At 43.8% G+C, this 26,030-nt stretch overlaps 1 protein-coding gene and 1 long non-coding RNA gene across 2 annotated transcripts in view; one reads left to right on the forward strand and one right to left on the reverse strand.

The window, feature by feature from the left end:
• Nucleotides 1-15,220, reverse strand: part of tnnt1 (troponin T type 1 (skeletal, slow)) — a 68,866-nt gene extending 53,646 nt beyond the window's left edge. Inside the window, exon 1 of the mRNA XM_059640565.1 lies at nt 15,109-15,220. The gene's annotated coding sequence lies outside the window, so the exon portion shown is untranslated. The remainder of the gene's footprint in view (nt 1-15,108) is intronic.
• The window catches only part of LOC125447270 (uncharacterized), a 137,702-nt gene that overhangs the window by 59,732 nt on the left and 51,940 nt on the right, over nt 1-26,030 (forward strand). The window lies entirely within an intron of this gene.

The raw sequence follows: 26,030 nt of genomic DNA on the forward strand, positions 1-26,030 counted from the left end.
CAGGAGAGAGGCACGAGTGGACATTGGGCTGCTGTAAAATGAGGCAGGAGAGGCAGTAATCGGAACAAAGAAATGGCAGACGAACCAAATGAGTACTTTGCATCAGTATTCACAGTGACACACATCAGCAGCATTCAGAACCTCAAGAAAGATGGGGGCAGAGGTGAGTGTAGCAGTCATTACTAAGGAGTAGATATGGAGGACTGAAAGGCCTAAATGTGGACCTGATGGACTGCACCCTAGGGTTCTGAAGGAGATAGCCGAGGAGATTGATGATAATTTTTCAGCAATCACTGGAGTCAAGGATGGTCCGAGAGGACTAGAAAATGGCTAAGGTAACACCTCGTTTAAGGAGGGAAGGAGGCAGAAGACAGTAAACTGTAAGTTAGTTAGCTTGACTTCAGTATTTGCTAAGACTTTACAGTACATTATGAAGAATGACATAGTGGAATACTTGGAAATAAATGGGAAAATAGGGGTGAGTCAGCACAGCTTTGTCAAAGGAAGGTCATGCCTGACAAATCTGTTAGAATTCTTTGAGGAAATAATGAGCAAGAACAAAAAACAGTCAGTCAATGTTTTCTAAGATAATAAAATGTGAGGCTGGATGAACACAGCAGGCCCAGCAGCATCTCAGGAGCACAAAAGCTGACATTTCGGGCCCAGACCCTTCCTCTCCTCACCGGCTTCAGCTGGCAGCAAGTAAAGTATATGAATTACAGGATATGTTGATGGAAGTGGACACCCTTGCCAATCCAACTGAGCTTGCGGAACACAACTTGAGTGAAGGCACATGCATTTCCTCACTCAGGACATATCCTGAACAGAGGGACTCTAGGTCAGCCCACAGCAAATCCCCAAATTAAAGCCAAGCCTCACCCAAATGGTTAAAATTTTCTTCAGGATGCAGGCCAACAGGCCATTGTAGTTGCTGCCGCTATGTGGATTTGGGACAGGAAAAGAGTCTCACTAGACCTAAATGGAGTCAGAGAACTCATAGGCCAGAATCCAGGAGAATGCACACTCTGGAAAGCCCACCTATATCTGGTTTAGAACAAAGAAATTGCATACAAACATCCAAATCAGAACAAACGAAAATAAACTTTTGGATAAATGGTAGCCTAGTTCTCAGGGAGGTTGATACCAGGGTAATCGTTTCAATGATGCCTTTGACAAAATTTCCTCTGGACTCCAACCCATATGTTTGTTAGTCTGAGAACCTTTACAGATGAAAGATTCAACTTTAGTTCCAAAAACAAAGTTGCTGGAAAAGCTCAGCAGGTGTGGCGGCATCTGTGGAGGAGAAAAAAAAGTTAACGTTTCGGGTCCAGTGACCCTTCCTCAGACCTGATGATGGCTGGGAAAACGTCAGTTTATATGAAGAAAGTAGGGAGGTGGGTGGGGAAGTGAGTAAATGATAGGATAGAGCCCAAAGAGAGAGAAAGACAGTGGACAGACAAAGGATTTGCTATCGATCAGGCTGGGAGGGCAAATAGCTGTTAATGGGGACTGTTAGTGAGTAACAACAGGGGGTGTGTAGGAGCAGACTATGTGGTAACAAGTCCTGGTGTATGGGGTGGGGGTGCTGAGACATGGGGGAGTTTAGGCCCTAAAATTATTGAACTCAATATTGAGTCCGGAGGGCTGTAGAATCCCCAAGCGGAAAGTAAGGTGTTGTTCCTCCAGCTTGCGTTGGGCTTCACTGGAACACTGTAGCAAGCTGGAGACAGAGATGTTGGCCAGAGAGCAGGGTAGTGCACTGAAGTGGCAGACAACAGGTAGTTCAGGGGTTTTTTTTGCAAGCAGGACGTAGACGCTCTACGAAGCGGTCACCAAGCCTGTGCTTCGTTTCCCCAATGTAGAGGAGACCACATTGTCAGCATCAAATGCAGCAGACTAGATTCTTGGAGGTGCAGGTGAAGTGTTGCTTCGCCTGGAAGGTATGTTTGGGCCCTTGGATACTGGGGAGGGAGGACGTAAATGGGCAGGTGTTGCACCTTCGCCGATTACAGGGGAAGGTGCCGTAGGGCTGTGGGGAGGTGTTGAGGTGAAGGAGGTATGGACCAGGTGTCCCAGAGGGAACGGTCCCTGCGGAAGGTGGAAAAGGGAGGGGAGGGGAATATGTGTCTGTTGGTGGCATCCTGCTGGAGGTGGCTGAAGTGGCGTCTAACAATCTTCTGGATGTGAATGCTGGTGGGATGGTTGGCGAGGATAAGGGGGACCCTATTGCTGTTGCCGGGGGGAAGAGAAGGGGTGAGGGCAGAAGTGCGGGAGATGGGTCGGACCTGATTGAGGGCCCTGTCAACAACGGAGCTGGGGAATCCTTGGTTGAGAAATAATGTGGACATTTCTGAGGCTCCCTTGTCAATGTTGGCCTCATCTGAACATATGCGACAGAGACGGAAGAACTGAGAGAATGGGATGGAGTCTTTACAGGAAGTGGAGTGTGAAGCTGGATGAACACAGCAGGCCAAGCAGCTTCTCAGGAGCACAAAAGCTGATGTTTCGGGCCTAGACCCTTCATCAGAGAGGGAGATGGGGAGAGGGTTCCGAAATAAATAGGGAGAGAGGGGGAGGCGGACCTAGAGGAGAAGATAGGTGGAGAGGAGTGTACAAGAGAGTTGCAGTGGGAGAGAGATTCCCTGATGTTAGTCCGGAGGGAGGAAGGTAACTTCTTCAGGTTAGGCATCCCTGGAAGAGGGGAAGCAGACACTCATGTGAACAAACCCTGAAGCAGTGACCCCATTCAATAATCTGTAAAGTAGTCCAGGTAACTGTGGGAGTCGCTGGGTTTGTAATGGATATTAGTGGCCAGTCTATCCCCAAAAATGGAAACAGAATTGTCGAGAAGGGAAGGGAGGAGTCAGAGATAGACCAGGTGAAAGTGAGGGCAGGGTGTAAATTGGAGGCGAAATTGATGAAGTTTTCCAATTCTTGACGAGAGAGGGAAGCAGCAACGATGATATCATCAATGTATCAGAGAAAGTGTTGTGGGTGGGGGCCAGAATAGGACTGGACCAAGGAATGTTCCACATACCCCTGGAAGAGACAGGCATAACTAGGGCCCATGCGGGTACATGGCAACCCCTCTTACCTGAAGGAAATGAGAGGAGTTGGCAGATACGCCACCAGTGATACCACCATTGGAAGAGTCTGGAATGGTTTTAAGTTTTCTGGACCCACTTCCAGTCACAGCTGACAATATCGGACTTTGGATGCAGAAAGATCCGGTCCTGGCAAAACTGAAACAGCTGGTGGTGGCGGGGGAAAACCAAAGGACCATCACAATCAGAATTGAAACTTTCTCCAACCCGGAGAGACCCGACCACAGGAGAGGATGGCATCTTTCTACAGAGAGCAAGAGTGATTGTCCCAACCAAAGGTCAGTGCCAAATACTGGCTAAACTCTGTCAGGGTCATCCAGACATTTACAGAATGAAGATATTGATGAGAAGTTTTGTTATTATGACCAGGACTGGGTGCAGACATAGCCGTGTTGGTGGGGCAGTGCTCAGAGTGCAGCTCCATACCATCCATCATCTAATGGTCTGGTTAAAAAGAGCAGTCCAAATTTTGGAGGCAGGCATAAAGAAACAGCCTACCGCTTTTAATAGATATCAAACTGCGCTCGTTCCTATTTGATTGTAGGTTTATGCCTCATGCAACTACAGGGATAGCTCCAGCAGAGTTGCTAATGTGGAGAAGGCTCTCCAACAAGGTAAGTATTATCTTCCTAGATCTGGGATTGGTGGTGGGGTGAAACAGCATCAGGAACACCAATGCTGGGCACAAGACTCTGCTAAGTGAGAGAGACAATTTACTTCGGGGTTAAAGTTTGATGTAGGAACCGTGGGTATGGCCCTGCATGGGTAAGAAGAATGGTCGACATGAGGACAGGTTCAGTGACATATAAAGTTTGGGTAGATGCAATGGCCCTGAACAAGCAGGTGGACTGTACAAAATCTGCAAACTTGCCAACAGTGCGGGAGCAGAACATAGCTGGCTCCTCGACAGTTCCGGAACCGCGAGTTCTTCCTGTCCATCAAGCATTGAAGATACCTCGGAATCTGAGATAGATATGGTGGATGTCACTGCCTAGATGGCTTTACCACTTGAAGTGTAGAATGAATTTCTTCCAAGAGGCTCCAGGTGCAAGAGGGAAGCTACTGCGCGTTACACGGTGCCCATATCAGAGGAACCTGACCTGGGGTTGAAATGCCCCTGGAGGAGCTCCAAAAAAAAAACAGCTTATATATTTGGACTCAGAGGGAGAGAGATGTAGTGATTGCAATGAGGTCGGCCAGGTGGACCTCATAGGATATGAGTTCCCTAGCTGGGGCTGTTAAACTGGTCCAATCAGGGAGCCCTGGCTGACAGATAAAAATAAGAGTGTCAGACATCCTGTTCACTCTGAGAGCTGGCTCTGAGAGAACTGGATTCGTGTCAAGAACTTTCCACATGTAAACAAAGGGTGAAGTAGTGATGGGATACTAGCCTCTGTGTTGTTATTTCACTTGATAGTCCAAGTAGGATTCTCTTAAAGTTAACACGTAGGTTCAGCTAGTAGTTAGGAAAGCAAATGTAATGTTAGCATTCATTTCAAGAGATCTAGTATACAAGGGCAGAGATGTACTGCTGAGGTTGTATGAGGCTCCGGCCAAGCCACATTTGGAATATTATGAACCACTTTGGGCCCTATATCTAAGGAACGATGTGCTAGTGTCCAGAGGAGGTTTACAACAATAATCCCAGGGATGAGGCCTTGTCATAAGAGGAGCAGTTGAGGAGCTATGAAGAGAGGTTGAGTAGATTAGGATTATTTTCATTAGAAAGATAGAGATTGAGGGGGGACCTGGTTGAGGTCTACAAAATCATGAGGGGTATAGACTGGGTGGATAGCAAAAAGCTTTTTCCCAGAGTGGGGGACTCAATTACTAGGGGTCATGAGTTCAAAGTGAGAGGAGGAAAGTTTAAGGGAGATATGCGTGAAAAGTTCTTTACGCAGAGGGTGGTGGGTGCCTGGAACGTGTTGCCAGCGGAGGTGGTAGACGCAGACAACGTTAGCGTCTTTTAAGATGTATTTGGACAGGTACATGGATGGGCAGGGAGCAAATGGACACAGACCGTTAGAAAATAGATGACAGGTTAGACAGAGGATCTTGATCGGCACAGGCTTGGAGGGCCAAAGGGCCTGTTCCTGTGCTGTAGGTTTCTTTGTTCTTTGTTCTTTGAAACAATAGAATTTAGAAAGATGAGGGAGGATATGATTAAACCTTACAGAATTTTGAGAGGCCTGGATAGAGTGGACATGGAGAAGATGTTTATGCTAGGTAGAGAAACTAGGACCTTAAGGTACAGCCTCAAAGTGAAGTGACAGCCCTTTAGAACTGAGATGAGGAGGAATTTTTTCAGTCAGAGGGTGGTGAATCTGTGGAACTCATTGCCTCAGAAGGCTATTGAGACCAAGTCATTGAGTGTATTTAGGATAGAGATTGATATGTTCTTGATTAGTAAGGCAATCAAGGGTTACAGGGAGAAGGCAGGAAAATGGGGTTGAAAAACATATTAACCATGTTCGAACGATAGACCAGACATTATGGGCCAAATGGCCTACTTCTACTCCTATGTCATATTGTTCACGTGACAGTCGTGAGTCCAGGGTCTGTCCATACTGCATTCAATAATGGAAAGAATCACAGCCCAGCTGGCTGTGTATTCACACACAAGCAAGAATCATGAATGACAAGGTTGAAAATTAGCCATACATTTACAGCAGTCACCTCTTGACTTACTCATAACACCAGTGAGGAGAGATGTCAGGTGTAAAGAAGACTAGGGAAGCAAGGATGAGATGCCAGGGAAGATTTAGTACAGGAAAAAAATCCATTGTCGGAAACCTGTTGTCACATAGAGGTGAATAGGACTGTCACAACAGGAAGGCAATATGACAGAAGGCAAATGCAGAAGTGAGAGGATGGAAGACAATTTTTCATCGACCTCGTCAAAGGCCTTAGAAACATTAAGGAATACAGAATGAAAAAAATACCAATCATTCGGTATGTTGTATACTTAATCTGTGTCGACATATACCCTTGCAGCATCAGGAATGAGTAAATAATGCATACTGCAGAAAGTTATCAAAGACAGAACATTAAAGTAATGTAATGTAAATGATATTTTGTGCTTATTCTATTCACAGAGACCCAAAATAATAACTACAGATTTTGGTTTTTTGCCACTTCAGGTGCTGACATCAGATACCATGGGTTGAGGTTCTGGATGTGAGTTTGCTCGCTGAGCTGGAAGGTTAGTTTTCAGACATTTCATCACCATTCTAGGTAACATCATCAGTGAGTCTCCGACGAAGCTTTGTCGGAGGCTCACTGGTGATGTTACCTAGAATAGTGATGAAATGTCTGAAAACTAACCTTCCAGCTCAGCGAGCAAACTCACATCTAGATCAGATACCACGCAGAAAGGTTTATAAAGATTTTGACAGAATTTAGAGTGGCGATATTCTAAAGCAGCACTCAGGAATCTTGTTAATATTTTGAGTCCAGTAACCCTTCTTCAGAACTGTTGAAGAAGAAGGGTCATTGGTCTCGAAATATTAACTCCCTTTTCTCTCTCCACAGATGCTGCCAGACCTGCTGGGTTTCTCCAACAATTTCTGTTTTTGTTTCAGATATCCTGCATATGCAGTTCTTTGTTTTATACTCAGGAGTCTTGTTTTGAATTTGATGTGAACAGACTGGTACCAGACCTCTCTATCATCTTTACCTCTGTCCATTTGCACAATATGGTGAAATGCGAGCAAATCTGAACATTGCCAGCTGATATAGGTGTAACCAGCTTGACTGAGCTGATACATCCTCTTCACCAGCCACCTCTGAATAGTGGTGCGCACATTCAACAAGTAATACTTGTCCTGTCTGTCACAGCAGATCACTGCTCAGGAGCATGCTCCAGAAAATCTACTCTTTACCTAATGCTTAGAAATAGCTGGTAAATTATGTTCTTTGGCTTAATCATCTTCAATAGCTAATCTTGGCTCTTCTGTTCTTAAAGGAGGCCATCAAAGGCCTTCACTGAAGGTAAGTAGTCTGAGAAAAACAGAAAAGTCGACAATGCAGGTTTGAAGAATGTTGTTTCACTAATGATTTGGACTACAAGCCCATTTGAGATATAAACCTGCAGCAAAGAACCATAGAGCTGTACAGCATAAAAAAGATTTTCTGGTCCAACTCATCCATGTTGACCAGATGTCCAAAATTAATCTAGTCCCATTTATCAACATTTGGCCCATATCCCTTTAAACCCTTCCTATTCATAAACCCATACAGAAACCTTATTGTAATTATATCAACCTCCACCACTTCCTCAGGCAGCTCATTCTGTATGTGCACCACCATCTGTGTGAAAAAGTTGCCCCTTTGGTCCCTTTTAAATCTTTCCACCCTCATTTTAAACCTATGCCCTCTAGTTTTGGATTCCTGTGGTCTGGGGAAAAGACCTTAGCTATTCACCCTATCCATGCCTGTTATGATTTTATAAGTACCTATAAGGTCACTGCTCAGTTTCTGACTGTCCAGGAAAAATAGCCCTAGCCTATTCAGCCATGACAGTTAAATATGGGATAATCTATGGAGTCTTAGAAATTGTCATGGGACCTTGACAATGTAGCTCTGTGAAGTGATGCTGGTAAAGAGAAAGGAGAAGTTAGATTTCCAAACAAGCACTTGTCAGGTAGACAGGTAAACATTTGGAGAGGAAGAGAAAGGACAAAGATGACAGATTTCATTTGATCCTTATTGAAAGCAGTGCCCACAGGCTGGGCTGTTACTAAAACTTCAAGAGGCGCTACTTCCACCCAGCTAGAAGTATCAATCTTCCACAGCTTCTGCACTTGTCACCTAAGAAGTTACTTCATTGCTTTATTTGACCTGAAAAATAAAATTCTTGTATTTTATTCAAGTCAGTCTGCCTGATTTTTACAAAACAATGCAAAACACACTTACCATTATCACTCATACTCTGGGACATATTTCTTGATGGTTCTGGACGAGTCAATGCTCACATCAACTCTTCCTCTTTGCCACCTGTTTGAGACTATTAATCCATGGTACACAATTTTTTGTGATAATAGTCAATTCATGCACTGGCCATCCATGATCAGCAACATCCCACAGTCATCACCTTACTTATTAGCTTTCACTGGTTTACCTGGCCTTGTTGAGTTCTTATCCTTATTTATATGCCATTCCACAGCTTAGTTCAGTGATCTCCTCCAGCCAGATATTTCAGAAGGTGTTAACCCAATCTGCTGTTCATTTCCTGTCTCTTCTACTCTGACATCCATAGCCAAACATTTAGTCTAAATAGCTCTAACATGCTCATTTAAACCCTCCTGATAACATTTCCCATTGCCTCCTTACTCTTCTTTTGAAAGACTCTGAAAACCTTCAGTTGAGTTTTTAGTTCGCCTTCATTTTCCCAAATCTTGTTTAATATTGTGTTTTCCTATCCCTAAAGTGTTTCAAAATGCTCTCCTGGAGACAGGAAAACACATTGAATTTGAACTAAGGAGTGTTTCTATAAGACTGTAAAATGTAGGAGCAGAGTAGGCTATTCAGCCCATTCAATGAGGTCATGGCTGATCTCACAATCCTCACCTCCATTTTCCTGCCTTTCCCCCATAAGCCTTGCTTCCCTTACTGATTAAAATCAGTAAAGCCTTGGGTATACCTTACAACCCAAACTCACTAGCCCTCTGTGGTTAAGAGTTCTACCGATTCACCATCCTCTGAGAGAAAAAATTCCTCCTCATCTCTGTGGGGTTCCTTATTCCGTTATTATGCCCTCTGGTCCCAGACTTCCCCACAAGGAGAAATGACCTTTCTATATCTACCCTGTCAAGTTCCCTGCGTATCTTGTCTAACACAGTGTGGAGCTGGAGGAACACAGCAAGTCAAAGGAGAAGGACGCTGCCTGGCCTGATGTGTTCCTCCAGCTCCACACTGTGTTAGAATCTGACTCCAGCATCAACAGCTCTTGCTATCCCCAAGAAACTTGTTTGTTTCAAGAAGATCATCGAACATAGGACATTACAGCGCAGTACAGGCCCTTCGGCCCTCGATGTTGTGCCGACCTGTGAAATCTGAAGTCCATCTAATCTACACTATTCTATTATCATCTGTATGTTCATCCAATGACGACTCAAATGCCCTTAAAGCTGGTGAGTCTACTACTGTTGCAGGCAGGGCATTCCATGCCCTTACTCCTCTCTGAGTAAAGAACCTATCTCTGACATCTGTCCTATATCTATCACCCCTCAATTTAAAGTTATGTCCCCTCGTGCAAGCCATCACCATCCGAGGAAAAAGGCTCTCACAGTCCAGCCTATCTAATCCTCTGATCGTCTTGTATGTCTCTATGAAGTCGCCTCTTAACCTTCTTCTCTCTAACAAAAACAGCCTCAAGTCCCTCAGCCTTTCCTCATAAGACCTTCCCTCCATACCAGACAACATCCTGGTAAATCTCCTCTGCACCCTTTCCAATGCTTCCACATCCTTCCTATAATGTGGGGACCAGAACTGTATGCAATACTCCAGCGAGGCCAACTTACTCAACCCCTTGCATATGACAGTCACTGCACACCCAGTATCAGCCTACTGAACCTTCTCTGGACTGCTTCCAATGCCAGTATATCTGTTCTTAGGTAAGTGACCCAAAGCTGTTCACAGTACTCCAGCTTGGTATGGCCTATGTTTTGTATAGTTTTAGGTTTCCTTTAATGAAATGAAATTATTCCAGTAGAATAAATGACTTAGCTTTTGTAAGAATTCATGGGTTCAGTAGCTTATTCTGCGTCCTTTACACGTACCAAGATTTGCCGCATGCACTGGTGTCTTTGTGTTTGTCAGGATGATAGATTTCAAAAATTCCTCACAATTTCCAGTGGGTAACTTGAGGTTAGCGTTGCTGCCCAAAGTTTCAGGCAGTTATAAAGCAATACCATATTTCATTCCTGGAATACTTGTGACTATTTTGGGGATGAGACAGAATCTGAATCCCTTTGTCTTTTGACCTTCTATACTATTCTAATGATGTACCTTGGCTGATGCAGAGATGACCAAAGGTGATCTGCATGGCTCTGTAGAATCCTAATGCATATCAAATGGAAAAAATGTACTTCAATCTTATGTGTGTACGTCACATGCACTGTCTAATGTGCAACGAAATAAGGACATCATATCCACAGCTACATTCTTTGTACAACTGCAGTTCCCCTCCAAACCACACACCACTCTCACTTGGAAATATATCACCGTTCCTTCAGGGTTGCTGGGTCAAAATCCTGGAATTCCCTCCCTAACTGCATTGTGGGTCTACCTACAGCACATGGACTGCAGTGGTTCAAGAAGGCAGCTCAACACCACCTTCTCAAGGGCAACTAGGGATGGGCAGCAAATGCTGGGCCAGCCAGAGACACCTGCATTCCAAGAATGAATAAAGAAAATAGACAGTCTAGGACATTTTGGTGGCACGCTGGAGAACAGGGAACATTATTCTGTGTCCAGTTGTCCGTTGACCGTTACTGGTGAGATACGTTTCTGAGCTTGTATGACTGCAATCCAAAGTTTCAAGCTGATCCTTTGAAATAACATGCTACTGATTAAGTCTTTAAACCTTTCAAATGCATCTCGAATTGATCTCCTAAAAATCTTCAAAACACTGTCTCAACTAGCTTTATCCGTTGAAAACACTGTGGGACAAGATTCGAAACAGAACAGTGTGCTACACTTGTTATTGCCACAACTACAGTAACATAGCTAGGGTATTCATTTACATGGCATCTGGTAGCACCTACACAGAGTGTTTTATGGTCAATTAAGTACCGTTGAAGTGCATTATAGGACATATTGCTGCCAAGATGTGTACAGCAAGTCCCTAGAAAAAGTGATGTGGTAATTAGCAATTGGTAGCACCGTCACCTTTGAGTCAGAAAATTCTGAGCTGGAGGCTCTCCTTTTAGGTTGTTTGGCATTCCTCTGTCTGTGAGAGATGTTGAAAAAGCAGCAATGGTGAGGTCAGACAATGTCATCAGTGCATTCTTTCAATGGATTGAACTGGCTGAAAAAGAAGGGACTGCTGTCTGCACAATATTTATTTGTCAACAAACTGAACTAAAAACACAACCCGGTCATTATTAGAGATGACCAGGTGTAGAGCTGATGAACACGGCAGGCCGAGCAGCATCAGAGGAGCAGGAAAGCTGATGTTTCGGGCCGAGACCGTTCTTCAGAAGGTCATTATTCAGAAGCCTGCCATGATTCCTACATTAAAACAATGTCTACAATTCTAAGATAATAAAATGTGAGGCTGGATGAACACAGCAGGCCAAGCAGCATCTCAGGAGCACAAAAGCTGACGTTTCGGGCCTAGACCCTTCATCAGACTGATGAAGGGTCTAGGCCCGAAACGTCAGCTTTTGTGCTCCTGAGATGCTGCTTGGCCTGCTGTGTTCATCCAGCCTCACATTTTATTATCTTGGAATCTCCAGCATCTGCAGTTCCCATTATCTCCTCTACAATTCTAAAGTCCTTTATAGATGTATGGTATTTTGAAAAATGCTGAATAAATGCCAGCCAGCCTTTATTATATTTGGAGACATAAGGTAACAGCCCAAAATGTATACTTGTTCCAACTTATTTTGAAGCATTCAGCTGGGTTTAACACCATACTGTGTCAGAATGGCGCAAGAATAGGTGCACACTAAACCTGCAAGGAAGTGAAAACAAAAGTAACTCCTTCCATTCATCCATGCGCACACTTAGACTGAGCCAGGGCAAGATTGACATCAAACTGTGACCACATACCAGCACTAGTTGCTCTTTTAGAACCATTGCCAGATTCTGCAGCAGATGGAACATAATGCGGGAAAATGCAATATTCCCCACTTTGGCAGGAAGAACAGGAATTCAAAATATTATTTAAAAGGACAGAAACTGTAGAATGCTGCAACATATATAAAGGGGATCGGGGTAACCTTGTACATAAACGATTCCAGTCTTTGCCATTCCCCACCTTACGGGGAATGAGCTCAGAGTTGGGTAGGTGACAGGCTGGGCACCTGCTGTATTTTACATGGCCCTCACTCCCTAAATGTGGAAGAGGTGCGTAATACCCAGCCAATTATTTTACTCGGTGACATTGACAAGTCAGTAACCCGTGCAACAAGAACAGCACACACAGAAGTTTATAAAAATTCTGCATTCATAGGAGGAAAGGAATGGGCGGAGGTCTCTCAGCCCCTGGAGACTGTTCCCTAATTCAAATAGGTCATCTCTAATTTCATTTTATTTACTCACTGCTGCTGTGTGACCTGCAATGTCATCGGCCAATGAAAATCCATCAATGTCAGTTTTGAAATTTCAGTTGACACTTTAGCCTCAAACTCCCACTAACCTAAGCACACGGTATTGTTCCCTTATCAGCCTGGGTCTCGTTTTAACGTCACGCCCCCTTGTTCCCTATCGGATGAAATAGTTCCTCTCTCTCTCCATCTCACAATATCCTTCAGTAATCTTGAACACCTTAATTATATCACCTCTTAGTCATCTAGACTAGAAGGGTCTAGGCCCGAAACGTCAGCTTTTGTGCTCCTAAGATGCTGCTTGGCCTGCTGTGTTCATTCAGCTCCACACTTTGTTATCTCGAAGGAATACAACCTTGGTCTGTGCAGCTGTGCAACATTTATGTGCCTGGAATAGCAAACTGTAGGGGATTAGTCGATAACAGATAATGAATCCACAATATTTGAGGAGCAAATTACTGCAGATGCTGGAGCGTGTACTGCAAATAACAAATTCTGGAGATCACAGCGGGTCAGGCAGCATTCTTAGAGAGGGAGCAAGCTAACATTTCGAGCTTAGATGACTCTTCATCAGAGCTAGCGTGAAGTGTTGGTGGGGTGCAGCATTTATGCAATAGATGGGGGAGGGTGGGGTTGGAGTGCTGAGGGCAGCAAGAATGTTTGTTGTTCAGATTAAGTGACCAGAATGTGAGAATGGCAGAACAGTGGTGTGCATAAAGATATCTATTATGTTTGAAAAACAGACAGTCCCTTCGGAAGTGGGGGGCAGGGGAGAGAAGACACTTTCACAGAGAATGTAACAGGTAAAGCTAAAAGGAAGGGAAGGAATGGGAATTGGTTCACCATTTGAAGGTGTTGAACTCGATATTAAGTCCAGAAGGCTGTCAAGTGCCTAGTCTGAAGATGAGATGTTGTTTCACCAGTTTACGCTGCGATTCATTGGAGCCCTATAGAGTGCCGAAGACAAGACTCAGAACTTCACTGACAAAGCTGCAGTGCTCCCAAAGCTTGTGATTTCAAATAAGCCTGTTGGATTATAACCTGGCGTTGTGTGACTTGTTAAAATATTTTTCAAACAAGAAACAAAATTCAAACTTTCTAATAATTTTAAGCATGTACTTCTATCGTGGAAGCAGTTTATTCACACCAGTTAAAATAAGGTAGAAATAGAATGGAAATTTTACATTTTCTGAAGCATAAAACAGATTTCCCATATGGTTTCAACTCTGAGTTTAATGACAGTCACAGAAGCAGATAATTCACGATATGTAAATTCCCTGCTTTCAAAGCTCCACATGACCTCGCCCCTCCCTTCCTCCCTAGCCCGCTGACAGAACCCTGCAATTCCTTCAACTTTGGCCACTTTCACATCATCCACTTCCTCCAGCTCATGCTTGCCAGCCTCACCTTTGGTGATCACGGCACGAAGCTCTGGAATCCCCTCCCTCCTTACCCAGACCCTCCACCTGCTTCCCTTCCTCCAAGATATTTTCTGAAAGCTGATGTCTTTGATCAACGTTTGGCCAGTTTGTCCTACCAGCTCCTTCTTTGGATTGATCCCCATCTTTGTCTGATTACATTCTTGTAAATCACCTTGAGACCCTGAGGGGCTATATCAATGCAACTTGTTGCAGCTGTTGTTGGCTTTGCAACCACCTACAATCACACTTTTGCAGTCGTGTTCCTTCCAACCGTCTTGTGTTTCCAGATCCGTTGTCACAGTTATCATCTCAGATAATCTCAACAACACATTGTGGAAGACGGGGAGTGGTATCAAATATTAGCATACTTTGGAATAAGTCGCCAACCGGAACATTATTTCAAAACTAACGACTACAATCCCAAATGGGAAAACACAGATACATAATTAGGGTGCATGCTAGATTGTAAACTGATGCAAAAATTGACCCTAGTAATAGCTTTATTTTCAAGTGGATTATGAATATTATTTCTGGTACTGCCCCTTCCTGTATTGCAAATAACTTTTCTTCTTCATTAACCTGCTCTCCTGTTCCCATTAGCTTCTGCTAGGAGACCTCTGATGCCTCACCTGAGTTGCTGTTCTTTATGAATGAACTCAGACAGCGAGTTTCAGTTGAATATAGAGCCATCACAGTGCAGCTCTATTGTCACTCAACATTGGCGTGCCCCTAGCTTCTGAAGGTGAAGAAACCTGATGCAATCAGAAGTGTGTGACCTTTCTTGATTTTTTTTTCTCTCGCTAAGTAGGTGCTGAGCTTTTTTGCAGCGTCAGAACTGGTTCCCATGGTTGAAACCAAGCAACTCAGCTATACTGAGAACGGCTGAGCTATACATTGTCCTTACGAAGCGATCAGAATCGCTGACCAAAAACTACAGTGATCGCAATCAGCAAAGAATCGAGCTCCTCTGATGATCAACGCTGTGCAGCAAAACTCTGTCACCATGATCAATTTTTACTCAATGCACTTTAAAATAAAAGGAGTTCACATGATTAAATTAATTTGAGGCCTTTTGAATCATCAAACACAATCCACAATCAAGATAATCCCTGATATGGACAGCCTTGCTATCAATGAGAAATGTTTCAGTACCGAATCATTGGATCCAGGATCCAACATCACTGGGTTCTACTCCTTGGTTCCCAAACGGAAGCCACAAGAAAGGAAGGAAAATTGGAAAGAAGTACCTTTATCCTTTAACTATAGGAGCCAGATTGAGCTAGCTCTACTAAACAAACAGCTTTGCCTTACCTGAAAAAGGCTGTTGGAGAAAGGAATAAAGGGAGAGAGAGAGATGGATGTGAATGCCTCCTGTGTCTGTTAAAGAGTGAAGACAGGGCAGGAATTACAGGACAGACTAGCCTGGGAAATCTGACACTCCGTCTTTATTTGGCTGGTCTCTGTGCAAAGGAGAACAAAGAGGAAATTTGGTGTGTTCCTTTAAATAGACTTACATGTTAAAGAAGAATAAATGATACTGGATGGAGACAGAGGCTGATAACATGGAGAAAGTCTTGATAATGTACAGGATCAGCAGAAGGCAAATAAAAAATCCATCGAATGTGGAATTTTTTTTATTGGTTAGGTCACTTTTGGAATAGGGCTTTCAGTTCTGTTCTTCCTGCTACAGAAAAGATGTTGTGAAACTTGAAAGGGTTCAGAAAAGATTCACAATGATGTTGCCATGGTAGGAGGGTTTGAGGTATAGCGAGAGGTTGTTTTCCCTGGAGCATCGGAGGATGAGACGTGTCCTTATAGAAGTTTATAAAATCATGAGGGGCATGGATAGAGTGAATAGTCAAGGTCTTTTCCCCAGGGTAGGGGAGTCCAAAACTCGATGACATAGGTTTAAGGTGACCGGGAAATATTTAGAACGGACCTGAGGGGCAATATTTTCATGCAGAGGGAGGTAGGTATATGGATCGAGCTGCCAGAGGAGGTGGTGGAGGCTGGTACAATGACAACATTTAAAAGGAACCAGGATGGGTACATGAGGGATATGGGCCAAATGCTGCCAAATGGGACCAGATTTGTTTAGGATATCTGGTTGGCATGGATGGGTTGGACCGAAAGGTCTGTTTCCATGCTGTACATCTCTATGACTCTATTGCTTCAAAATATCATACTTGTGGATGGCTTCACAAGATGCTTGGACAAAGTGAGGGTTCAGCCTTGTCTGAAAGAGGGTGGGGCATTGTAAGGGAGGTGTGGAAGGAGTTCTATAGATATTCTGTTTCCATTAGTTGGTATGTTAATAACTAGGGGTCACAATTTCAAGATTGTCAGCATGAGGGCTCCGAGTGAGATGAGGGAAATCTTCTTTACTCAAAGAGTTCTTGGTATTTGCAATGTGCGGCCTGGGAGAGTGGTGGAGGTGGTTTCCGTGGAAGATTTCAAAAGAGAGCTGGAAATATATTTGAAAGGGATGATGTTAGAGGGCTACGGAGATAGGGCTGGAGAGTGGGATTAGCTGGGAGGGTCTTTTGGAAGCTGGTACAGACACAATGGGCCAAATGGCTTCTTCTGTACCATAAAATCTAATGATCCTGTAAGTATTTTCTGTACAATGAGACAAGGAGTAATGGGATCTGTACAAAGTAGGGCTCAAGGCGGGTGTCCTGAGACAAAAACAGAAATTGCCAGAAAAGCTCAGCAGGCCTGGCAATGTCTGGAGAGAAATCAGTTAACTTTTTGGGTCACGTGGCCCTTCCTCAGAAGGTATCCGTACAAACAAGAGGAAGCGGGATAGCAAATGGAAGTAGAGAGAGACAGCTAGTATTTGTACTGGGAGACAAAGAGGGGAGCAGCTGAACGGGTAAAGGAGGTGAATCTTCATTTATGTTTGAGGGAAAAGAGAGGACTGTGCATCTCTACGTGCTGTTTAGCAGCTGGTATGCATCTGTGGAAATATCTGAGGACAGGAGAAGACAGAGGGCCGAGATCATTCCACTTTCCTGTTAGCCTATTGAACCCAAGAACAAAGTGTTCAAACTGGAGAGGTGTGAAGCAACCACAAAATTCTCATTGGTGATATTATCATAGACAGAAGTCACACACCACGTTCACCTGATGAAGGAGCAATGCTCCAAAAGCTTGTGATTTCAAATAAACCTGTTGGGTTATAATGTGGTGTCATGTGACATCCGACTTTGGGCACCCCAGTCCATCACTAGCACCTCCACATCATGATAAAATCATGGAATCGCATCACGTAGTAGAGATGTGCATCAATTCTTTTAATGGAAACATGACCACATTTAGATTAGATTAGATTAGCACTTCCATTGAAATAGCTGCCATACAATCACAAAAAGTGATTTTATGCTTTTATCCCGACCCAAATTATCCCACATTTCTTCAATTTGATCACACAGCTAATTCCACTTTGGTTTCTGAAGTCTTCTGTCAGCTGTTCCAATGTTTTTCCACCTGCCTCTTCCATCCTGCGGTCCCATCATGTACATCTTAAGATGTCCTGTTTTTCAGAATAACATCATTCTCTTTTCCATTGCTTGACCCCAAGCTGCAACCGTAACGGTTCAAATGCCTGCCCATTTATCTATGGTAAACACAGAAAGTATTTTCCTGATAACTGGGGAGTCCAGAAGCAGGGATCGTGCAGTAAAGAAATGGGATAGGCTATTTAGGACTGAGATGAAGTGAAATGTCTTCACTCAGACAGCAGTGACCCTGACAAATTCGTTGCCATAGAAAAATTTGGAGGACTAAACATAGGATGTTTTCCAGAAGGAGTTGGATACAGTACTTAGGGCTGAAGGGATAAAGCAGGAGGTGATGACCTAGTGGTATTGTGGCTGGACTATTAATCCAGAGACACAGGTAACTGTCATGGGGTCCCATGTTCAAATCCTGCCATAGCAGATGGTGGAATTTGGATTCAATTGTAAAAAAAAACTGATGGCAACCATTACACTGTTGTTGATGATTGGAAAACCCCATCTGGTTCATTGATCCGAGATAATGGGAACTGCAGATGCTGGAGATTCCAAGATAATAAAATGTGAGGCTGGATGAACACAGCAGGCCAAGCAGCATCTCAGGAGCACAAAAGCTGACGTTTCGGGCCTAGACCCTTCATCAGAGAGGGGGATGGGGGGAGGGAACTGGAATAAATAGGGAGAGAGGGGGAGGCGGACCGAAGATGGAGAGTACAAGAGAGTTGCAATGGGAGAGAGATTCCCTGAGGTTGGTCCGGAGGGAGGAGGGTAACTTCTTCAGGTTAGGCATCCCTGGAAGAGGCTTCGCAGTGAAGTTAAAATAGTATCAGAGATAATGGGAACTGCAGATGCTGGAGATTCCAAGATAATAAAATGTGAGGCTGGATGAACACAGCAGGCCAAGCAGCATCTCAGGAGCACAAAAGCTGACGTTTCGGGCCTAGACCCTTCATCAGAGAGGGGGATGGGGGGAGGGAACTGGAATAAATAGGGAGAGAGGGGGAGGCGGACCGAAGATGGAGTGTACAAGAGAGTTGCAATGGGAGAGAGATTCCCTGAGGTTGGTCCGGAGGGAGGAGGGTAACTTCTTCAGGTTAGGCATCCCTGGAAGAGGCTTCGCAGTGAGGTTAAAATAGTATCAGAGATAATGGGAACTGCAGATGCTGGAGATTCCAAGATAATAAAATGTGAGGCTGGATGAACACAGCAGGCCAAGCAGCATCTCAGGAGCACAAAAGCTGACGTTTCGGGCCTAGACCCTTCATCAGAGAGGGGGATGGGGGGAGGGAACTGGAATAAATAGGGAGAGAGGGGGAGGCGGACCGAAGATGGAGAGTACAAGAGAGTTGCAATGGGAGAGAGATTCCCTGAGGTTGGTCCGGAGGGAGGAGGGTAACTTCTTCAGGTTAGGCATCCCTGGAAGAGGCTTCGCAGTGAGGTTAAAATAGTATCAGAGATAATGGGAACTGCAGATGCTGGAGATTCCAAGATAACAAAATGTGAGGCTGGATGAACACAGCAGGCCAAGCAGCATCTCAGGAGCACAAGATAATAAAATGTGAGGCTAACACAGCCCTCCTCCCTCCGGACCAACCTCAGGGAATCTCTCTCCCATTGCAACTCTCTTGTACTCTCCATCTTCGGTCCGCCTCCCCCTCTCTCCCTATTTATTCCAGTTCCCTCCCCCCATCCCCCTCTCTGATGAAGGGTCTAGGCCCGAAACGTCAGCTTTTGTGCTCCTGAGATGCTGCTTGGCCTGCTGTGTTCATCCAGCCTCACGTTTTATTATCCTGGTTCATTGATCCGATGACTCGCGGCCTCAGTGCAGACATGATGCGGGGGGGGGGTCCTCTAATAGAGGGTTCTCTCTGGTGTAGTTGTCTCCTGGCCAAACATGGTGGCCTCCTGATGTGGCGTGGCAGACTCCCAGCATGGTGTGGCTGTCCCTTGGCCTGGCATGGCCTCATGATCTTGAGGTGATTCCACAGTGATCTACCAGCCTCATGAACCTTGAGGTGAAGCCCAGCACAGTCTGGAGCCAATGCCGGGTGTGTACAGCAGGCTAGGTGCAAACATGGTCGGGGTTGGAAGACCTTTGTTCTGAACTTTTATTTCTGCAATGCTGGACATTTTATTTCACTATCCTTCTAACATCTTGTAACTGAAGAAGCTGTACCTAGGTCCCTTTGTATCTAAAACGGTGCTGTAAGAGATGACTTGTAAACTTTTTTTTACTGAATTCATTTGAGTACACATGATAATGAAGCTAATTCTAATTCTAATTCTGATGCCCTTCCTTTAGAGAAGGAAATCTGCCATCCTGGTCTATGTGTGACTCTGGATACCCTCTGGGCAATTAGGTATGGGTTATAAATATTCACCTGGCCTGCAACATCCACATCCTATGAATGAATAAATAAAAGGCTGCAATTATATTGAATGATGGAACAGGCTCAAGGGCTGAAAAGCCTACTGCAGCTCCTATTTTCTATGGTTACCTCTTCCCACGCCACTCCCCTGTGTAAGACAGTGCTTTGTGCATACATCTGACGTAGATTTTTACAAAGTAATATTTTGTAAACTTGTAAACTTGCATACAATTCAATTTTGACTTGCAATGCAGATCAGTTTTTCTCAAAGCAGGATGTGACACATTGCACTCATTGCATTCACAATTACAGACTATATTTACACAATATATTTCATATCAAAGGTTTGCTTGTGCATACTGTCCAAGGGGCTGTTTACATGTTTTTCACCTCCTTGGTATAGTATAGTAGGTGGGCCTTACACAGTGGCCTTTCCCCATTGAGTGACTAGCCCAAGCTTTGGCCCAACCCCCACTAGTGTGTAGTCCTGGGCTTTGAAATGTGCCTGTCTGCAACAATCAGGTGCTGACAGATCTTTGTGCTGAAAGACCAGTGAGTGAAAGGATATCTTTCCATGAATTGATGGACCTCCAGCATCTGTTGATACTTGTCTCTTTGAGTCCTTAGTTACTGCTCACACAGCACAGAGCAGACTTTTTAAAAAAAATCAATCTCTTAACTTGTTCTGACACTTACAGGTGGGATTTGAACCTGTGACTCCTGGCTCAAAGGCAGGGACAAATCACTTTGCCACAAGAGCCCTTTCAAGCACAGTGTACAATGGACTATTGATTGTACAACCATCATGGCTCACTATCTGCAGCAGAGGACCCTAACTGGGTCATTACTTGGGCTAATATAGAAAGATAAACACCCCTTAAAAGTGTTTTCTTTCTATATTTGCCCAAGAAATGACCCAGTTAGAGTCCTCTGCTGCAGATAGTGAGCCATGATGGAAGAGAAAACACCCTTTAAGGGGTGCTTATCTTACAACTTGATTTAACTGGATTTAATTTAAATTTGTTCATCAAAAGGATGTAAAGAATCAGTGCTAACACTATGTTATTAAAATGATTGATATCCTTGCTTATTAAATAGGAAAGTTGTGTCTCACAAACCTGATAAGAGTTTTTTTAATGAAGTAACCAAAAAGATTGATGAGGGCAGAATGGTAAACATTATTTAAGTGGACTTTAGTAAAGCATTTGACAAGGTTCCACATGGTAGACTAATTAGTAAAGTTAGATCACATGGGATTCAGGGTGAGCCTGCCAATTGGATATTAAATTGGCTTTATGGTAGTAACCAGAGGGTGATGGTGGTGGAGGGTTGCTTTTCAGACTGGCTGCCTGCAACCATCAGTGTCCACAGAGATTGGTACTGGGTCCACTTTTGTTTGTCATTTATGTAAATGATTTGGATGGGAAGGTTGGAGGCATGGTTAGCAAATTTGCAGATGACACCAAAATTGGTGATACAGTGGACAGTGAAGAAGGTTGTCTAAGATTACAAGAGATCTTGATCAATTGGGTCAACGGACTGTGGAATGTCAGATGGAGTTTAATTTGAATAAATGTGAGATATTGTATTTTGGTAATGCAAAAAAGGACAAGACCTACACAATGAATGGTAGGGTCCTGGGTAATGTTGTAGAACAGAGTGACCCAGGGGGTCAGGTATGGAATTCTTTGAAATTTGTGTCACGGGTAGACAATGTGGTTCTTTTCTCCCCACCCACCTCCCCCCCCCCCCCCGCCCACTCAACTCCCACACAGTGGCTCATGTGTAAAATGAACTGCCCGGAGAAGTGGTAGATGCAGGCACAGTTACAACATTTAAAAGACAGTTGGATAAGTACGTGAATAGGAAAGGTTTGGAAGGATGTGGGCCAGGCGCAGGCAGGTGGGACCAGTTTGGTTTGGGAACATGGTTGGTATGGACTGGTTGGACTGAAGGGTCAATTTCCATGCTGTGTGACTCTATAAGTAAGAGACCAGGCACTTAGTTTCCTGAACAGGGAGAACTTGCTGCAACGCATCAATTTCTACCCTCATCCAAATTTTAAATTAAATTTGTGAAGTTTCCTTTAAGGTTTTGAGTTTTGTATTTTGCATGTGTTAAACATATACATATTAATCAATTAAAACTTTCTAACTGATTACATATTTAGTAACATCTTAGGTTTGTTTAATAGATCCTAATCAGTGGTGTGACCCTTTGATCTTTTACTTATAAATTCTATGTCTGATATTACGTCTCTCACTAACACCTAACGAAGGAGTGAGGCTGCGAAAGCTTGTGTTTTCAAATAAACCTGTTGGACCATAATTTGGTGTCGTGTGATTTCTGACCTTCACTCTGAGGCTGTGCCCTCGGATCCTAGTCTCTCCTAGTAGCGGAAATATCTTCTCCATATCCACTCTGTCCAGGTTTCTCAGTATTTGACAAGTTTCAATTAGATTCCCATCAACACAGTCTTCAACTGCTCCTCATATGATAAGACCTTTTGTTCCTGGGGTAATTCTTGTAAACCACCTCCAACACCAGCACATCCATCATTAGATATTTAGTTTCCAGCCCTGATCCCCTTACAGCCACTTTTCTGTGATGCCCATAACATTTTACTGCCAATTTCAACCAGCACTACAATCTGAAGAACCTCATTTTGTACCCTCTGTATATTTAACTACAACATTCTCAGTCCTTTGTTGACCACCTCCCTTTCTCATAGTTGTCACCTTATCTGCTGTGCCTGATGTTAGATTCCTGGCCCTTTCCATAACTCTCTGTCCTACAATCATTCTGAAAACTTTAATAACCTCTCCTGAGCCTTGACCCTACCCAAACTAGTTTAGATTCCTTGTGACCAGAGATAATGGGAACTGCCGATGCTGGAGAATCCAAGATAACAAAGTGTGGAGCTGGATGAACACAGCAGGCCAAGCAGCATCTCAGGAGCACATGATGAAGGGTCTAGGCACGAAACGTCAGCTTTTGTGCTCCTGAGATGCTGCTTGGCCTGCTGTGTTCATCCAGCTCCACACTTTGTTATCTTAGATTCCTTGTGACCTCTATTTGCGCGATCAGCACATCTACCTTATTCCGAATGTTTCATGCATTAAGGTACAAATCCTTTAACTTTGTCTATTATCAAGTTTCCCAATGCTTTTGTGGGTCCTTGGCACAACGTGACATTTACATATTCTGTCATTTCATTTTATTTTCAGGTTATAATGAGCCCCATCACTAAACAGCAATCTTACCTTTTCATTTACCTGTGATTTTATCATTTTCCATGCAACTGAACCCAACTCTTTCCCTACTTAATTTAAAGTTCTATCCACAGCCCTAGTTATGTGATTTGTGTGGACTCTGGCCCCACTATGATTCCGGTTCAGTACACAGGAACAGCTCCCTCCTTCCCCACTCCCAGTGCAAAGGTCCCATGAATTTGAAACCATTTCTCCTACACCACTCTTTCAGCCACCTGTTCACCTCTTTAATCTTGTTGCCAATGAGCTCACGGCTCAGGTGGTAATCTGGAGATTATTACTTTTTCGGTTCTGCTTTATAATTTAGCCTCCAGCTACTAATATTCCTTCAACAGAGTTTCTTTCCTGTTTCTCCCTATATTGTTTGTGGGCCATAACAACTGGATCTTTCCCCTCGCACTTCAGATTCCTGTGCAGCCCAGATGAGAGATCCTGAACCAGGGTACCAAGCAGGCAACACAGCCTGTAGTACTGTTGATCCTGGCTGTAGAGAACAGTGTCTATTCCTCTGACTATACTATCCCTGACTAAAATTACATTTCTCTTATTTCCCTGATCTTGAATAGCTTCCTGTACCATGGTACTATAGTCAGATTGTTAATCCTTCCTATAGTCCTCACTCTCACCCACAGAGGAAGCAAGAATCTCAAACCTGACCCTGGCTCATCATCTCTGAGCCAGAGTTCCTGAAGCCACCAACATTTATTGCAGATGTGGTCACTTAACTATAATGGGATTCACCAACTTCCAAATCATGAACGTACAACATACCATCTGGTCCAGCATTTCCATTTTATTTAGTTGTCATGTCACAGGAATTCAGCCTCTAATCCTGGGCTTCAATTTATCTCGGGCTGTGTTTCACCCCAGATGTGATCCCTTCTTCCAGAGTGTGAGAAGCTAACTGATCGAATTGCAGGTCGATTAAACCTATGGGTCCTAAGTTGATACCTGGCACAATCATGATAAAACCCTAACATAGCAAGACCCATGGAAGGTGAGGCCTTTGGCATGCATCAAGGAAATTTCCAGCTTTTGATGAATTTTCAAGGTATATCGCAGATAAGTTCAAAGGCAAAGATGGTGCACTTGAGGAAAGGCTGATACAGCTACAAAGAGCCATGCACCAACTCAACCAGTCTGTGCACAAGGAGGATGTTCAAGTTACAGGAAAGACCAGAAGACATAGGAGCAGAAGTAGGCCAGTGAGTCTGCTCTGCCAGTCAATGAGATTATGCCTCATCTGTTAATCCTTAATTCTACTTTCCTGCCTTTTCCGCATAACCCTCTATTCCCTGACTGGTTAAACATCTGTCAATCTCAGCTTTGAAAACACTTATTGACCCAACTTCAAGTGGCTTATGCAGTAAAGAACTCCACAGACTCACTACCCCAAGAGAAGAAATTCTTCCTCAGGTCTGTATTGAATCCTTACTTTGAGATTATGCTCTCTAGCCCTGGAATCTCTCACAACAGGAAACAACCTTTCCACATCTATGATGTGTAGTCCTCTAAGAATCTTGTACATTTCTATAAGATCACCTCTCATTCTTTCATATTCCAATGGATACAGGTCAACCTACATAACCTCTCCTTATAAGAGTGTTCCTCCATATCCAGGATCAGTCTAGTGAACTTTCTCTGGATTGTCTCCATCAAAGGTGCATAATAAAGTGATTGACAAATCAGAATCTGATTAAGAGTCAAAGATTGGTGAACACGAGTTTCACACCATCAATCTCAATGGAAACGTTAGTGTCATCACACCATCTGAAGTGTTTGGAAAAATTCAAATGATCTGTTCACAGAAAACTGACAACAATTGGGCTGACTATCGTCAGCTCGGGCTGATAAGGGCAGGCAATGACTATCACCAATAAGAGATAATCTAACTTGATATTGGTGTTACCATCATCAGTCCCCCACTATCAAATTCCTGGGGGTTACCTTTGACCAGAAACTCAATTGGACATTTCACATAAACACAGTGGCTACAAGAGCAATTCAGAGGCTTGGAATACTGCACTGACTCACCTCCTCACTCCCCAGAGCCTGTCAACCATCTACAAGGCACAAGTCAGGAGTGTGATGGAATATTCCCCACTTGCCTGGAGGAGTGCAGCTCCAATAGCACTCAAGAAGCTTGACACCATCCAGGACGAAGCAGCCGCTTGACTAGCATTATATCCACATCCACAAATATCTGTTCACTCCTTCACTGACGCACAGTAGCAGCAGTGTGTACTATCTACGAGATGCACTGCAGAAATTCATCAAAGATCCTTAGACAACATCTTCTAGACCCACAAATACTTCCATTTCGAAGGCCAAGGGCAGCAGATACGTGGGAAAACCAGCCCCTGCAAGTTCTCCTCTAAACCACTCACCATCCTGACTTGGAAATATATCAATGTTCCTTCTCTGTAACTGGGTCAAGCCCTGGTCATTTGCACTATATGCATCCCATAGAACCCCTCCCTTCAAGGCATGATCTGGAATTTCTGATAATTGTTACCTTCCGTCCTCTAATGCTCATTTATTTTTCAGTCACCAGTTTTGAAAAGAACAGGGAAACCTGCATTGATAAAGCACCTCTCATTAACTCAGGAGAAAGCAAAGTATTTCACAGAGCGAACTGTTTCCCTGAGGTGCAGTCATGAGTGAAATATAGGAATGACAGTAGAACATCTAAACACAGCTTGATCCCACAAGCAGGAAGGTGATATGAAAGGAAAACAAAAGACACGCATTGATTTACCCCCATTCATGGCCAACCGATGTCACAACGTGCTTCACAACCTTTGAAGTGTAGTTCCTGTTGTAATGTAGGAAATGTGGCAGCTTGTGCTCATAATCTCCCACAAATAGCAATACGATAATAACCTGACAATTTGTTTTAGCTTCTCTGCAATGTTGAACGTGAGGTAAATATTGACCAGGACACGATGGACATGGAGTCTTTTTTTCCTCTGAAACAGGCAGCTGGGGTTTCAGTTTTACATCTCATCTAAAAAACAAGTGGGATAACAAGGTATAGAGCAAGGTGTAGGCCCAAAACATCAGCCTTCTTGCTC

This window comes from Stegostoma tigrinum, chromosome 38 (assembly GCF_030684315.1).
Source record: "Stegostoma tigrinum isolate sSteTig4 chromosome 38, sSteTig4.hap1, whole genome shotgun sequence".
Taxonomy (NCBI): domain Eukaryota; kingdom Metazoa; phylum Chordata; class Chondrichthyes; order Orectolobiformes; family Stegostomatidae; genus Stegostoma; species Stegostoma tigrinum.